The sequence below is a fragment of the Chenopodium album genome, chromosome 3 (assembly GCF_948465745.1).
Source record: "Chenopodium album chromosome 3, dcCheAlbu1.1, whole genome shotgun sequence".
In the NCBI taxonomy this organism is placed as follows: Eukaryota; Viridiplantae; Streptophyta; class Magnoliopsida; order Caryophyllales; family Amaranthaceae; genus Chenopodium; species Chenopodium album.
Window position 1 is genome coordinate 5,899,024 of NC_137836.1, and position 18,125 is coordinate 5,917,148.

General features: G+C 36.2%; 1 long non-coding RNA gene and 1 other non-coding gene across 2 annotated transcripts; one reads left to right on the plus strand and one right to left on the minus strand.

Moving 5' to 3' along the window:
- Positions 1 to 7,957: 7,957 nt before the first annotated feature.
- Positions 7,958 to 9,035, minus strand: LOC145623775 (uncharacterized). The gene is made up of 2 exons (XR_014110232.1): positions 8,584 to 9,035; positions 7,958 to 8,235 (listed from the first exon to the last, which is right to left on the minus strand). It is a non-coding gene; the product is annotated as an uncharacterized LOC145623775 (long non-coding RNA).
- Positions 9,036 to 12,804: 3,769 nt separating this feature from the next.
- On the plus strand, positions 12,805 to 12,911 carry LOC145625730 (small nucleolar RNA R71). Its single transcript, XR_014110636.1, has one exon. It is a non-coding gene; the product is annotated as a small nucleolar RNA R71 (small nucleolar RNA).
- The last annotated feature ends 5,214 nt before the right edge of the window (positions 12,912 to 18,125 follow it).

The window sequence follows — 18,125 nt, forward strand, 5'->3', positions numbered from 1 at the left end:
TGATTAACATGCTCTCGCAATTTATTAACCAACATAGATCTAACAGGTACTCGCAATTTACTAGATCTAAGTTCCTATTAAAAATAGGCTTTAATATTAAATTAACATCTGCTCGATTCATCAATTCAATATTGCTAAACATTCACAATCAAATTACATCTGCTCGATTCATAATCTAATTGCAAAGAATTAAAAAAATTCAATTAGAAATTATCATGCAATACCAATAATCAATATTAACAAATTAGCCCTTCATATTAATTATGGATCCCCATAAACCCTAGAATGAAACTACTCAGACATAATCATAACTAAACTAATCAAATAAATAAAACAAAACATAATCAAATAAGTAAATGAAATAGCTGGAATTAAAGGAGAAGAAATTGTTACCAAAGAAAATCTGAATTAATGGAAGTAATTAAGAACAAGAGTTGAGAGAGAATTTAAGAGAGAGAAAATATCCTAAATAGAGAGAGAAAATCTAAAAAAGAAGGTAAACCAAAATTATGTACATAATTCGTACTTAAACATTCCTCAAAACAAAAATTAAAACTAAACTAATCAGATCTGATAAAAACACGCGCCCGATCTGGCTAGAGGCCGCCCGATCGGGCGTGCCTTTTTCTTCGTGCCCCTTCTCAGCAGCGCCGCCCGATCGAGCTAGATGCTCGCACGATCGGGCGCGCTTTAGGCCACGCACCAGCACCATGCATGCCGCGCCCGATCGTGCTAATCCTTACCCGATCGGGCCCTTGCTTCACTTCGAGGCTCGAACTTCGATTGGGCTTGATTCCTCGGCCCAATCCGAATTTCCTCTTCGGGTCTTGAATACTCGGTCCAAGTACCTCGGTATCCCGATTACCGAGCCCTTAATCACCGACTCGATGACTCTAACCGGCCTTGGGCTTCAAAGATGGTCGTGCTCTTCTAGTTCCCGTAGTCGCTCCATGAAAAATCTGAGAAAATGCTCCAAAGGTGCAATTCCCTACAAAACTCAACAAAGACTACGAAAACACTAGAAAACACCAATTAGCAATAAAAGTGGATCGAAAGAGCCAAAAACACTACTAATTATGACCAAGGGACGGGGGTAAATTACTATATAAAATGGACATATCAAACTCCCCCAAGTCGAACCTTTGCTTGTCCCTAAGCAAAGAGCTCATCAATGAACATATAAAACATGCCTCACCCCAATAATCAAATCAAGCACAAACGATTCAAGGCAAATCTAATGAACATGCTTCAACATCAATCAATCTTATTCATCCAATCACCCTTCCTCCCCAACAATTGTCAAATAAAGCAAACCACAAGAGCATATAGAATTCAAGTCTAGTGCTCACACACTCAACCCTCATTTATGTGGCGAGTAAAAGATGTACTTGGTCGCTCTCCAACCAACCCCTTTAATTGTGAACAATGCCCACCCATCTCACACTCTCGTGTGTTTAAAACAATGAACGCTCAACCTACTAGTCGACTTGAAATATGTCAAGGCATAACTTGCATTGATAAACAACACTTTCACATTTTCACAACTCTATGCACAAGGTCAAAAGGTCTTTAAAGTTTGTAATGTAAGGCTAGGATAAAGGGTACGATAAATTTGGGAGTATGTGAGAGAAAAGCTATGCATTAAGGGAGCCAAATCCTAACAAACCCATGATAAAAAGTAAATGATGATCATACATCTCCATCATTATAACTAACTCCAAACAATATAAACAATCCCAACACTTACAATTTTCACTCATAAAAATATGAAAATGTAGAACTTGAGTGAAATACAAACTTTGAACTCATTCTCTTTTTTTCTTTTCAAACTTGAATTTTTTTCTTTTTTTCTTTTTTTCTTGAACAACCTTCAATTAGAACATTTGAGCATTAAATTTTTTTTTCTTTTGCTCTTTTTTTTTTTCCTTTTTAACTCATATTGGAAATTCCAACTTTGAAACACAACATATCAATATTTTCCAATAAAAAATCAAAGAACAATCACTCTTCTTTTATTCCCACGTTGTGCAAATAATGTGCACACCACAACTCCCTCACCTCACCAACTAATAGCTCCCCCAAGCCAAGCTTGGGACTAGTAACCAATGAGGCTCATATAGGCTTGTAATGTGGCTAAATAAACAATAAAAGGGCACAAGCAACAACATGGGTAGCAAGAAGGGAACAAATGTATCTAAATACTCTGAAGGCTACCTAAAAGAATGAACGCCTTCGTCCTCCTCATGTGCATAATAATAAGTCATGAAACACTACTCATAGTTGCAAATCAATACTCAAATTCATTGACATACCAGGAACTATGAAACTATCACACATTCCTAACCAAATCAACTAGTCAAGCACTATATTCACAAATAGTTGGCAAGATTGACGCATGTTTAGGAATCCAAACAATTAAACTTCAAATCATGACCAACAAATCTGCAATGCTCATTATCAATAACCAAGAATCAAAACAAATTTTCTCAAGTAAGGGGCACAGGGAAGCATGATTCATAATTCATTGGAACGTAATTTTGGATTTTTTTTTTTTTCAATTTTTTTTTTTTTTTTTTTTTGTATTTTTCATATATAAGAAAGCAATAAAAACTACACTAGGAAAGCAAATAAAAACTATACTAGAAAGCAAATAAAAAAGAGAAAAGGAAGAGAATTACCAAGCGAAAGATCTCCCCCCCCCCCAAGCCAAATCAAGCAATGCCCTCATTCTCGTCCATCCTCGAATAGCCCCCTCCATGACTAGAACCGGCTCCTCCATGGCTCGAACCACCACCTCCATAACCCGAACCACCTGCAAAGTAGTTAGGATCCAAATTCCCCTCAAGCCCACCAAAAGGAACATCGGTCCCATAACCATGGATCGATGAGTAGTCCACAGAGGTACCGTAGGCACTTGGGTCCGTGTATCCTCCTTGAGGATATTGGAACCAATCAGGAACAAGTGATTCGGGGGGAATAGCCCCCCGACGTGCATAATCATCGTACATGGGGTATAGACCCCTCTCGAGGCTCCTCTCCACATACCCCACCCGTCTATCTAGAGACCCAACTCTAGTGTCCAAGTCCCTAACCATACTCTCGACTCTCCCTTGCCCCATCTCAATCCTATCCAATTGGCTCCTAAAAGCCGAAAAGTCATAAGGGGCGTTGGGGTCAATGTTGTAGTTGGTTGAGGATGTGGGAATTTCATATGTGAATGGTGGAGGTGGTGGGTAGTGTGGTGAATGGTGATGAGGGGAGTGGTCTAGGGGAGAATGGTGGGGTTGTGGTGAAGGGTGAGGTGGTTGAACCTCACCTTGACCGTTAAATCTCAAAAATATAAGAAGGCTTCCCCTTCTCAAATTTGGTCAAGGCGGGGTTGGGCAAAGTAAAAGCATTGTCCCTTCTTCCCGATTCCCTTTTAATCACCCAACAAGTCTCACCTCCTATGACATTTATCCAATTTAGGCCACCTAAATAGGGTAGGTCCATAATAGTTGGGCAGGCTACCTTCCCTTTGTTGTTAGGGACAAAGTTGAGGTGTTTGACCGCTATGTAGGAATGGCAACGGATCGGATTCGGGTCGGATGTGGCTAAATCCGAATCCGATCCATTTAGTAAACGGACCCTGGACTTGGATCCGAATCCGAGTCCGAATCCGAAAAATCCGAGTCCGAATCCGATCCGACTCGTAATTTTCGGATCTGAATCTGGTCCGTTTATTCAGACCTCCGAAATAGTCCGAATGTTTTTTTTTTATTTTTATTTTTTGTAATGTCATATACCTATAATTGCTTGTATTGTCATACCAATTAAAGTATAAACATAACATATTTAAATTATAAACTAAGTTACATAACAAAATTTTGCTACAAAACAAGCAAATAATTGTCCCAAGTTATAGAGCATATGCTTATACTCTCGGATTCGGACTCGGATCGGACTCTGTCGGACTTTGCGTAGGGTCCAAGTCCGATCCACCTCCTATTCGGATTCGGATTCGGACTACTTTTAAACGGATTCGAATCGGATTTTTTCCTTCGGATCGGATCGGATTCGAATCGAACTCGGATTAAATTGCCATCCCTACCGCTATGTAAGTTACTAGACCACCAAAATAAATTGGTACCCTAGACCTACCCGCCTAGGCCGCATTGGCCACCCTTTGGAAGTGGTTGGCCATCTTATGAACAATGTTGAGCTTATCACTCCTAGGTATCATGTACAACCCTAGCAATTCTAGATCATCCCTCCTAACATTGGCGGGTTTATACCTCCCAAAGATGGTAAGGCCAACAAACTGTTGCCAAAACTTTGGCACGGGATGTTGTATCCAAGTGCCCTTGGCATGTTGGAGGTTCAAGTTGGCATCCCCCGTAAGGGATTGATAGACAACGGCAATGTTGTCTTGAGGAGGTTCAATTGGTCTATCCGATTTTAACTCAAATAATTTGTCAAATTCTTTCAAAGACAATCTAACATCATTATTAAGTAATCTAAATTGAACATGAGAAATCAAGGCATTAGATTTTATGACATTAAAACTAGAAATAAATTCCAAGGTCAAATAGTCATAAGTATCATAGTGCAAGTTAAACAAACCACTCATGCCAATTCCTTTAAACAACTTTTCTACGGGTTTATCGATTCCTAATTTAGCAAGGGTGGGGTGATGAACAAAACGTGTAGGAATTACCTGCCTTGACCTGAGATTGATCATCCTTGCTTTTGCTCTTGGGTGGTGATGACCACCCTCTCCCATCCCGGAACTTACAACTCCGGGTCAATTCTAAGCTCTTGTTGCCTTGAGCTTTCCCCCCTTACGGTCCTAGATCTTTTGAGAGCCATTTTTGATGAGAAAAGGTAGGAATTGAAGTTTTCTCTCTCTTAGGGTTTTGAGAAAAATTGAGAGAAAGTGGTAGAAATTTGGTGTAGATTGTAGAGAAAGATGAAAGGATTAAGAATATGCAAAAATATTTGAGTTTTGATGGAAGAATTGGAGGAGATCTTGAAAATAAGGGAGTTTGAAGGTGTGAGAACGGAGGTTTTAGAGAGAGAAAGTAGTAATGAAGAAGATGAAAGAAGAAGAAAGTGAGGAAAGAAAGAAGGGAAAAAAATATAAGGCACGGCCATAATTAGGCGCGCCCGATCGGGCGAAATTAAGGGATTCCAGATATCTGGTTGCGCGCCTGATCGGGCGAGCTTCGCCTGATCGGGTGCGAATACGAAGTAAAAATTCGCCCTTTGAGCTTCGCCCGACATATCTTTTCCTTCACTCGATTTTCCACAAAAATGCGCCCGATCGGGCAACCTCGCCCGATCGGGCGAATTAAGCTCCAATTTCCAACTCTAGTTGCGCGCCCGATCGGGCAGCCTTGCCCGATCGGGCGAATTAAACTCCAATTTCTAACTCCAGTTGCGCGCCCGATCGGGCGGCCTTGCCCGATCGGGCGAATTAAGAGCTGAAATTTTCCTCGCTTTCGCACTCGATCGGGCGAGCGCCGCCCGATCGGACCCGTGCCCAGTCGGATTCTCTTAGCTTCTTCTTCGATTTCTTTTCGTCTTCAATTTTTCCAAGTCTCTTTACCTCTCAAGCCTATACCTGTACAAAAACACTTATAAAAGGTAAAATTTCACTCTCCTCGCCTCTCTAAAATAAAAATAAAAATAAAGAAAAAGGAAAACTAGTCTAGAAAGCAAGAAATACGGGTTGCCTCCCGCAAAGCGCTGGTTTATCTAGGTCCCGCACGACCTTCTTACCACAGTATAATAACTAGGGCCCTTGGCCTAATACTTGATCGGGTGGTTTCTCACCCGGTCTAGCGGTGTTTCGGCTACGACGCGGCTTCTTGACATGCCCTGTGGGACGCCAATTCACCTTATCTGGTGGATCCTCCTTTACTTGGACTGGGAGATCTTCAATGCTACGCACTAAAGATCCTTCTTTGATCGAGGGTTGCTTCAAATTGTCATTGCATTCAACACTTGCAACTCGATCTGGTGGAACACTTACCGTAGGCTCAAATCGCACAACTTGCTTGATCGGTTCCACCTTTTCATCCTCGAAACCAAGACCAACAGTGTAAAGTGCTCTTTCTATTGCATCGACTTCCCTCTGCCATTTGTCTATCTCATCTGAAAGGGATGCAACAAAAGATACCGTCTCCAAGGGATCTTTTTCAAGAGCTTGGGGCTTGTTAGAATAATTCTCAACCACATTAACACTGAAACATTTTCCTCAGTCATGGAGCTTTTAGGGGCATTATTAAGATTAAAAATAACTTTATCATCCCCTACTGATAGTGTTAACTTACCACTTCTCACATCTATGATTGCTTCTGCAGTGTTAAGGAACGGTCAACCCAAAATAATTGGGGTTTGCACATCCTCAGCCATGTCAAGAACAACAAAATCAACAGGTATATAAAATTTACCTACTCTAACGGGGACATCCTCTAAAACACCTAAGGGGTATTTAAAAGAATGGTCGGCCATTTGTAGAGTAATATTAGTAGCTTTTAATTTACCCATATTTAGTTTGGAACACACAGATAATGGCAGGACACTAACGCTAGCTCCCAAATCACATAATGCATTATCAATCATTAGATTGCCTATATGACAAGGGATAGAAAAACTACCCGGATCTTTTAATTTAGGTGGAGACTTATTTTGAAGTACGGCACTACACTCTACAGTGAAAGCTACTGTCTCTACCTCACTAATAGACCTTTTCCTTGTCAATATTTCTTTCATAAATTTTGCATATGAAGGAATTTGTGTGATTAATTCAGTGAAGAGAACTGTTACCTTCAAATCTTTTACCATCTTCAGAAACTTACCAAACTACTTATCCAAATTTTTCTTCAAGTGACGATTGGAGAATGGAAGCTTGATAATTGGCTTTTGAGCATTATTACTCTTCTCTGGGGTAGCCACCTTCTCTGGAGTCGTACCCTGCAATGTAGAATTAGATATGTTAGTATTATCCTTTAGCCCTTCAGGGCTATTAACTACATTGTTTGGTTTAACAGAATTAAGATTAGCATTATTTAATAAATCAGGTCCATCAACTCTAGGCATAGGGGGCCCTTTATAGTTTGAACCACTCCTTAGAGTAATTGCATAGGCTTGATCTGTAGGCCTGGTCGGCTGTGCCGGTAGAGCTCCCTGTTGGCGGGCTTGTAGAGTAGCGGAGAGTTGCGCAATTTGATTATCTACAATTTTATTATGTGCTAGAATTTGATCAATTGTCGCATCCCTACTCTCCATGTGTTTTTGCATATTAACCAACATTGCTCTAATTTCCACCAAAGAAGGGTGTGGTGGAATAAATTCAAGCGTTAACCCCTATCTTGAACCCCACTGTGATCATACATTAAAGTACGATGGCGTCCAAAAGGGAAGAAGATAGAGCAAAAGAGTCGCCAACAAGTTTTGAAACTTGTAAACCGTTCACGAGGTGAAGGTTACACCCCTTAACGATCCAAGAGATCGTCAACTCCATAAGGTCTAGAACCAAATAAGGGTTCGGGGATAAAGGTACAAATCCAACCTAAAAGAGATTGAACCTGCCCTAATAATAGGCCTCTACTTTCACTACCACAAAATAAGGAATAGAGATCGCCTAAAACAAGCAATATAGATCGCCTGTAGGGCGCTCCTCTGAGGGGGTGCCCTATAAAGTCTATAGAACGCCTCTTTGAGGCGATCTATATCTTACACCATATAGAGCGCCTATCTAAGATAGGCGCTTCATATATTATATAAAAAGTAACTAAAAAACTAGGAAAATAGAGCGCCCATCTTTGCATAGGCGCTCTCTATTCCTCACCTTTTTTAATAAAACAAAATATTATTATTATTATTACTATAATAATAATAATAATAATAATAATAATAATAATAATAATAATAATAATAATAATAATTCATGCATATATTAAACAAACCACAATAATGATAAGTTTTTCATATCAAATAAATTAAAAATATAACAATTTCAATTACAACTTAACATGCCAAAATAAAATTACAACTTCAATCCTTTAGGAAAAATATAACTTTACAAGTTCACTAAAACCACCACCATTGCTGCCACCCCTTGCAACTCGTTACCACCACAATCATCGAACCTAATAGTTGTGCTTCCACCAACAACACATTAGAACAGAGCATCCCTACCAAACACTTACAAATGGCGCATAAAAACAGAGTAGTCGCACTAATAAACACCTGCTTAATATATTGTTTAACAAAATTTGAAGAAATTTTAAAAAATAAATAATGATAAACTTTAATCAGTTAAGCAAAATGGGGGAATAAAATACATAAAATTTAGATCTAAAGTAATAAGCTAGCACAAAACTAACACCCAATGCTTTACGAGAAGAAGATAAACTAATAGAAAAGTTAGATCTAAAGTAATTTAAAATTTTAAATGAAATTTTTTTTTTAAAAAAAAAGGATCAAAATGTTAGATATAATAATATAATAGAAAAATAAAACCAAATCATATGATGAAAATCAGAAATTAGAAAATTAAAAAACAAAGAATTAAAATGAAAAGTTACTACTTCGTACAGTGGTAGACGATGGTTACTACTTCCGGTGTGAGGGAGATTTGGGCGGATTGACGGAAGTCGTGTAGAGTTCGATCCGGGTGGTGGCCGGTGTTGTGGGATGGAGCACGGAGAAGCAAGTCGGGCTACGACAGCTTGTTGGTCACTGGTGGCCGCTGCGAGAAGTGAGGTTGTATTGGGTGAGCATTGTTGGGTACGACATCTTGATGGTGGCGTCTATGATGATGGCGGTGGTGATTATATTTGCTAGTGGTTGAGGGAGTAAGAGGAGTTAGGGAAGTGAGGTATGGACTATGGAATGAAGAGTGAGAAGAGTTTTAGATCTTAGAGAATGGAATGAGGAGTGAGAAGATGAGAGGAAAGGGAAGTGAAGGGGACGGCTGGAGAGGAAAGAGAGAGAGTGAGGGTTAGGTATATCCTAATACAAGTGAGGATTTTGTTTTTATTTGCTTGTATTTTTTTAAAAAAATTATTTTAAACACTTATATAACGGTTAATGGAGAGGGGCGTTCTATATCGTATAGTGTAAAATTTGGATGTATCACATAGAACGGTTGACTAAGGGAGGAGTTCTATAACTTTAACATACAAAACACTCATCTTAAATAGGCGTTCTATAGAATTCTAGAGATCGCCTATATAAGATGAGCGTTGTGTATTATGTGTTACTTATTCCGTTTTTTGTGGTAGTGTTTATTCTGATCGTATTCATGTACGCTTTCTAATTAACATGCAATCAATAGGATTACCCTAAACCTGTTTATCTATGTTGGTTGAATTTTAATGCACAAATAAATCTATTATTGGCGATCACTTGAATTATAATCACATTAAACCTAACAAGATTATTAATTATCTTATTAAGCGTGATTACAAATACCAAATTCTCTTTAAACATACATAAAAGGCGTGATCAAGCAATAACAATAAATATCAAGCAACATAATAAATAATCAATATCACGACAATAAAATTATAATCATCATCAAGATAATAATAATCATAAAAATAATAATCATCATCATCAAAATAATAATAATAATATTCATAATAATTATAACAATTATAATTATAATCATAATCATGTTCATGTTAACTAAAGCATAATAATAATAGCAATATCCTAGGCATGATCTAACAAGATAAATAACAAACCCTAGCATGTCACTAAGCAATAAAAATCAAATCTTTAGCCCTAACATGATACTAACAATCACAAATATTATGAAGAACATAGGAAGCATCGCAAGAATCATAATAAGTATATTTGATATTATAACCTTTTCCCTAAACATGATACTAGGAATATCATAATAACAACGTAAACATGATTTCTACATCATAATATCAATAAAATCAATTAAAGTACTTACTTTGATGCCTCGTACCTCTTTCTAATAACAAAATACACACGTTAGTAACTTCAAGGAAAATAATAATCAAACAATTAAATTAAATAATCGAAATAGAGATTTGGGACCAAACCCTCAAAAATTAAAACCTTTCACGTCTAGGGCGAAGGCAACTTCGAATATGGCTAGGTGTTTCTAGATCTTGCGAATGCGGAATTTTGTTTGTGAAAACAAAGTTTAGAGAAAGAAAGAAAGAAAGATGAATGATTAAGGGAATTAAGAGAGTTAATGAATGAAAACTGATTGTAGGCGAATGCTAATTAAAACTGATTATTGATGATAATTGGTGAATGAAAACGGAGTTTTTAATACGTTATTTATAGAGAAAATCAGCCAAAAAGATAAAATATCAAAACAGAGCACTTGGCGCACGTAAAACAGAGCTGGCGCCAACCCTGGCTAACTGGCGCCAGGCGCCAATGGCTAGCACCAGGCGCCAATGGCTGGCGCCAGGCCTGGTTCCAGGTGCCAATGCCTGGAGTCAGGCGCCAGGCCCGTTTTTGACGCGTTTTTGAAAATCAGATAAGTTTGCCGTACTGGAGGATAAAATCGTATCTTTTCCTCGAAAATGCTATTTGATTTTAATCAAAACTCTGAAAAGTCAACAAAAGTCGATTTATCAATGCTAATTGAATTAGGAATGATAAATCATATTAGGCCCTCCCCTAGATCATTGGGCCGCATATAAGGCTCCAACCAGGCCTAGTTTAGTAAATTGGCCATAACTTCCTCAATATTCATCGGAATTGGGCTTATAATATATCGTTGGAAAGCTCTTTGAAAGCCCTATCCAACTACACTACTATTGGACCCCTATCATGGACCAACCAAACTGGATTGGCTGTTTTCTTAAAATAAGTTTTCAAAAACAGAGAGAAGAGAAAAGAAATTAAAACTATCCGCAACACTAGACTTTCCACACTTTCGCTTCATTCGATTATGATTCGACGCGAAAGGTACTCATCACTGGGTTTGCTTTTGGGGAGACACATTTGGGTGTCTACAAAGGGTCGGAAGATGAGGAGGGTTGTTGTGGTTGGTTCTTCTGGCCAGCATTTGGATGATAATATTTCTGCTGCTGTTGCTGTGGCGCCTGTGGTTCTTGTGGTGGTGGATTTTGAACATTAGTACTCCGGTAGGAAAGGTACGGATGATTCCGATACCCAGGATTGTAGGTGTTGGAGTATGGGTTATTGTGCCTATAAGCTTGAAAGGCATTAACTTGCTCCACGGAACTCCTGCAATCTTGTTCCCAATGACCTATAATACCACAATTTTCACAGAAAGCATTAGCTACATTAGAATTATTATTAATTGCAAAAACATTAGCTACATTGGCAGTGCTCAGATTATCTAATTTTTGGCAGATAGAGGTCAATTGAGCTTGCAAAAACACTACAAAAATAAAAGCTTTTTAGCAACTAAGTTTGGCAACAGATTTTTTAAACGTTGCTAAATTGCAACGAATATAATTTTTTTCGTTGCCTAATTAAAAGCGACATTTTATGCTTTAGTTTTTAATAATTAATGGCTACATGTTTTAATTTGTTGCTATTTAAAACAAATTGTCTTACTAGTTGTTACTAGATGACATCATATTTTTCTCTTGTTGCCTTGTAGTGACAAACTATGACAACAAATATTTTATTTGTATTGATTTAGAAACAAACTAAGGCAAGGAATTTTTGATTTGTTGCCATTGGAACGAAACAAGTTGTGTTACGTTTTGCTGTTAATTTATGTGTAGGTCAGTTTTTGCTATTATGTATAAAATTATTTGAAGACACTCTTCTTATTATTGGTTGCTATAATGACATCAAATAGAGACGGATTTCAATTTCGTCTCTAATTTAGAGACATATTTTTTATTTTGTCCCTAATTTAGAGACAAAATTTTCAATTTCATCTCTAATATTTCGTTCACTTATTATAAATTATATGTATAGAAGTAAGCAAATAGTACTTTGTATGGTTGGTAAGAGATTCACCATGTGACTTTGAGGTCACAAGTTCGACTCTTACCAACTGCGATTCTTGAGAAAGAGGATTTAATGAGCCTTACATGCAAAGTCGAGCCAAGTTGACCTGAATTGAGTGAGATTTCAGATTGATAAAGGCCGGGATTGGGTTAAACCGAATTGCTAATAGGGATTAGGTTTTTGTCTCTTAGTGTTGATAGCAACCAATATTTATGATTTGTTGCTATTTTTATGAACCAACTTTAAGAATTTGTTGCTATTTTTAGGAACCAACATTAATAATTTGTTGCTATTTTAGGAACCAACATTAATAATTTGTTGCTATTTTAGGAACTAATATTAATAATTTGTTGCTAATTTTAGCAACGACCAATGGTAATCTGTTGCCAAAGTTGGCAACGAATGCAACAAAAACAGCAACCATCATGGAAACCGTATTTAAATGGATGCAATATTGCAACAAAATTGCTTTGCAATTAGTAGCCAAAATCCCATGGCAACAAGCCTTTTAGCAACAAAAAATTTTTGTTTCCAACTCGTTACTAAATAGAGTTGGCAACGAATTTTTAATGAATAGCAACAAATTTTAGTTGATGCTATATTGACTTGATTTTGTAGTGAAAGGATACAGAGTCAACACTATGTTTCCCCTTGTTAGCAAATCCTCTAGGATTCCCATATTGGGAATTGTGTATTGCCATATCTTCAATAACCTGACCTGCATCATCAACATTAAGATTCATAAATCTCCCACTAGCTGCTGAATCTAAAATTATTCTGGAAGAATTTCCAATGCCATTATAAAAGGCTTGGATTAACTGCCATTGTGCTAAATTATGGTGAGGGCATTCTCTTTGTAAGTCCTTGAACCTCTCCCAAGCCTCATATAAAGATTCATCGGCTTCTTGGGCGAAATTCTGAATCGCACTCCGTAATACGGCTATTCTCTCTGCAGGGTAATACTTGTTATAAAAATTCAAAACAAGAGTTTCCCAATCAGTTATACCAAGTGCAGTTCTATTTAAGCCATTAAACCACAATTTAGCTTTTCCAGTTAAAGAGAGGGGAAACAGAATCTCCCTGATTTGGTCTTGAGTGACCCCGGCTTGTCTGATGGTATTGCAATATTGACAATAGTCGGCAAGGTGAAGATTCGGGTCTTCACCCTTAGCTCCACTGAATTGCTTCCTCTCTATCATCGTTATAAATTGAGGTTTAATTTCAAATTGAACCCCATCAAGAGCCGGAGTGGGGGTGAGATGTGGAAAATTTGTAAGCTTTGGTTGTAAATAGTCACTAAGCTTCTTTGGAGCCGTCATCTCTGATTCTGCGTCTGATGATACCTCTGAATCGCTATAACAAGTCGGAAGATCGCGGTGATTATTGTTATTATCACCAGAATCCGCTATGATTTGCTTGTAGAGATTTTTCTGTCTATGGAAGGAACGTTCGATCTCAGTATCGAATGGGATGTACCCTGATTCTGAACACCTAGGCATAAACAAAAAACTAGAAGCAAATATGAGATTTGCCTCAGAGAACTAATGTTCTCTGAGACAAAAAGAAAATAACCTAGACTACAAAAATAATCAGAAATAAAAATAAAACCGTTTCCCCGGCAACGGCGCCAAATTTTGATAGGGTAAAGTCGTATCCCCTAGTCAAAAGTAAATACCTAAGTCCTCTAACTAAAGTAGATAGGGAAGTAGGGTCGAACTCCACAGGGAAACAAGTATTTTTACTCCTAATTAATTAATATAATCTAAGTAACCAATTTTCTTAGGAATAAATTCTATACTACGAAGAATAAGTTTAGGGAGAAAAACAATAATAAGAAAAGCCTAGGGTCACAGGTTCACCAATAATTAATATTCCGGAATGAAACATAGTAATTAATAATTAACATTGCACAAATAACATGATTAACAGGCTCTCGCAATTTATTAATCAACATAGATCTAACAGGCTCTCGCAATTTACTAGTAAGTTCCTATTAAAAATAGGCTTTAATATTAAATTAACATCTGTTTGATTCATCAATTCAATATTGCTAAACATTCACAATCAAATTACATCTGCTCGATTCATAATCTAATTTCAAAGAATTAAAACAATTCAATTAGAAATTATCATGCAATACCAATAATAAATAATAACAAATTATCCCTTCATATTAATTATGGATCCCCATAAACCCTATAATGAAACTACTCAGACATAATCATAACTAAACTAATCAAATAAATAAAACAAAACATAATCAAATAAGTATATGAAATAGCTGGAATTAAAGGAGAAAAAATTGTTACCAAAGAAAATCTGAATTAATGGAAGTAATTAAGAACAAGAGTTGAGAGAGAATTTAAGAGAGAGAAAATATCCTAAGTAGAGAGAGAAAATCTAAAAAAGAATGTAAACCAAAATTACGTCGTACATAATTCGTACTTAAACATTCCTCAAAACAAAAATTAAAACTAAACTAATCAGGTCTGATAAAAACACGCGCCCGATCGGCCTAGAGGCCGCCCGATTGGGCGCGCCTTTTTCTTCTTGCCCCTTCTCAGCAGCGCCGCCCGATCGAGCTAGATGCTAATCCTTACCCGATCGGGCCCTTGCTTCACTTCGAGGCTCGGACTTCGATTGGGCTTGATTCCTCGGCCCAATCCGGATTTCCTCTTTGGGTCTTGAATACTCGGTCCAAGTACCTCGGTATCCCGATTACCGAGCCCTTAATCACCGGCTCGATGACTCTAACCGGCCTTGGGCTTCAAAGATGGTCGTGCTCTTCTAGTTCCCGTAGTCGCTCCATGAAAAACCCGAGAAAATGCTCCAAAGGTGCAATTCCCTACAAAACTCAACAAAGACTACGAAAACACTAGAAAACACCAATAAGCAATAAAAGTGGCTCGAAAGAGCCAAAAACACTACTAATTATGACCAAGGGACGGGGGTAAATTACTATATAAAATGGACATATCAGTTGTCCAACCCATGCTCCATTTGGAGCATCAATAAAAGAAAAACCCTTTGCCTCCTTTCGGGAACATCAATAAACATCCGACGACCACAGGCGCGACTCCGTGACCGTAGTTAGTATGAGATCTCACCTAACTCCTTGTTTAAAAAAAATATTTGAAATAAGAGACTCGTAGATGAGATGGCCTCGAGAAAATTACACGGCTAATACCCCGTGTACCCCAACCCCTGATTGTCATTACTCAAGATGTACACCAATCCAGAGTTTTATTGCTGATCCATCTTGCACTTTACGTGATTTACAAGTTTAGACTTGGTGATGACTCATCACTACGTGAAAAAATGAATTTGGCACTGGTTCAAACCCGGCCTAAGGCACCGGTTTGAACCGGTGCCAATGTGGAGGGGTGCCAAAAAGGGGTTTAAAAAGGCACCGGTTCAAACCGGTGCCAAAACTTGAAATTGGCATCGGTTAACCGGTGCCAAAAATGGGTTAAAAAAATTATGGAATTGTTTTTGGCACCAGTTAACCGGTGCCAAAAGTGCCAAATATATATATATATATATATATATATATATATATATATATATATATATATATATATATATATATATATATTTTAGAACATCAAACAATTAAAAATCAACTTAAATTATTTAGAACATCAAAATATAGATCGAATTTCAATCAACATAATAAAAAATTTACAATATATAATCAAAACAATTTTACAATATAGATCAATACAGTAGTAGTTCAATTACAACATATAAAAAAAAAATAAACTCAATATTCTTGCATCTTGATTCATCCATTTAAGATCTAACTCAAGATACCTGCAACAATTAAACAAAATAAACAATTAATATAATTAAGCTTCGAAAAAAAAACCAACTAAGATTCAAACCCAGAAAAAAATTTGAAATCGCAAAAAAATTAAACCGAACAAAAATTAAATCGATAAAACCCAGGAATGGAAATAAATTGAAATCGGAAAAAAAATTGAAATCGAAAAAACCCAGATAAAAAATAAAAATTAAAAAAACCCAGAAATCGAAAAACAAAAAATCAAAATCGAAAACAAAATATATTAAAATCGAATAAACAAAAACAAAAATAAAAAAAAATTCAAAATCAAACATAAGAAAAAATATAATCCAGAAATCGAAAAATAAAAAATCAAAAACGAAAACAAAATATATTAAAATCGAATAAACAAAAATCGAAAAGAAAAATCAAAATTGAAATTGGAAAAAAAAATAACCAAGAAATCGAAAAACAAAAAATCAAAATCGAAAACAAAATGTATTAAAATCGAATAAACAAGAAATAAAAATCAGAAAAAAAAAATCAAAATTGAATTCGGAAACAAAATAACCTAGAAATCGAAAACAAATTAAACTAAATTTTTTTTGATGAAATCCATAAAAAAATAAAGAGAAGAGATGGTGGCGGCGGCTTTGCGGTGTTGTTGTTGCGGTGGTGTTGTTGTTGTCTTTGCGGTGGTGGTGTTGTTGTTGTTGTTGTTGCGGAGATGCTCGAAGAGAAAGAGAAGAGATTGGGAATGAAGGAGAGCTAGAGGAGAGAGAAGGGAGAGCAGAGGAGAAAGAAGAGGCGGAGTGATTTAGGGTTAGTTATAAGTAAAGGCCGGTTTTTTTAAAAAAATAATTAAAGGCCCGATTCACAAAGGCACCGGTTCAAACCGGTGGCCTTTATGATTTTGGCACCGGTTTGAAGTGAACCGGTGCCTTTTACTCTGGTTCAGCTTCCCACCAATTTTATAGGCCATTTTTGGCACCGGTTTGGAATGAACCGGTGCCAATTTGGGGGTGCCTTTTTGATATTTTCTACTAGTGCATATGCATAACAATACAAGCATTCCGATAACAATTCAATCAAGCAAGGCAAGTTCCAATTTCAATTCTTGATTTATTAGTGACAAACAACATTTATTATTTAATCCTTTAGCTACCTCGGTTTTAAACACCTTGAGTGCATAAGGCACCCCACAAACTTAACCTCGTCATATAAGATAAATTCTTCCTTTACTCATCCTGTTTGCATAATCATGAATGAGTAATAAAATAATCATTACACCAATCACATACCTTTGTCTCTAAGCGCACCTTGCATAACTAGAGCACAAATAATACTTGCAATATAAAATAGTGCACATCATATGAAATTCACAATGTATAACCAAACAATTTAACTCAATCATCCCTATACATGATACTAAGTTCTCGATCCGCCCTTAAACATGCACCTAAAAGCAAGGTTTCGTAACTTGTGCGTACCTTGTGTAAATAATTCGGTTGGCCACTTTAAAACTAGAAGTCGTCTTCTACAAAGTCCTCTCCTAAACCAAACAATGAGAAATAAATCAATACCCAAGCAAATAATTTTACAGCAATACTAAACTACTTTAAAACCTCTTAAATCATCAAAATAAAGCTTTTAAATTGTTCCCCTTAGTTAATAATAATAATATAACATCCCAACTATAAGTTTATATGTTAAAATCATGAAAATATAGCGTATAATATAAAATTACAGCAAGTTTAACTTAATAACATATGCTGAAAATTTGTTTTATTAATAGTTTTAGCAATTCAAATAATCTATACTTATCATATTGCATAAATAGTTGTTTAAAACATATAGAAGCATTCTAAAACTTTATTTTTGGCTCAAAACTAATAAAAATCAGATTAAATGAAATCTGAAAATTAATTTAAATTATAAATTTCAAACTTTTGAAGATCTACATTCATAATTCAATAATTAGAATAGTATATTACACATTAAACCTTAAAACCCTTCAAATAAACAACATAAAACTCCAACTTCACCAAATATATAATCTGAAAATTAATTTTAAGTATAAAATTGTGGGTTTTGTCATTATGAAATCATAGTATTGATAACTAACTTGCTTAACAAGTTTTTAAACCCTAAATCAGGAAAAATTAATATTTAAACCCTAAATTATACATAACATAAAATCTGAAATTTTGTATCATAAATTAAACATACTAAAGCTCATAAATTAATAATCTTTTATAATCTAAAAATACTATCAAACCATAATAATATAATTTAGAACAAAATTTTAATTAAGGGTTGAAACTTTAAACAATTTAATTAAGATAATAAAGCAATAAAAAGAAATAAA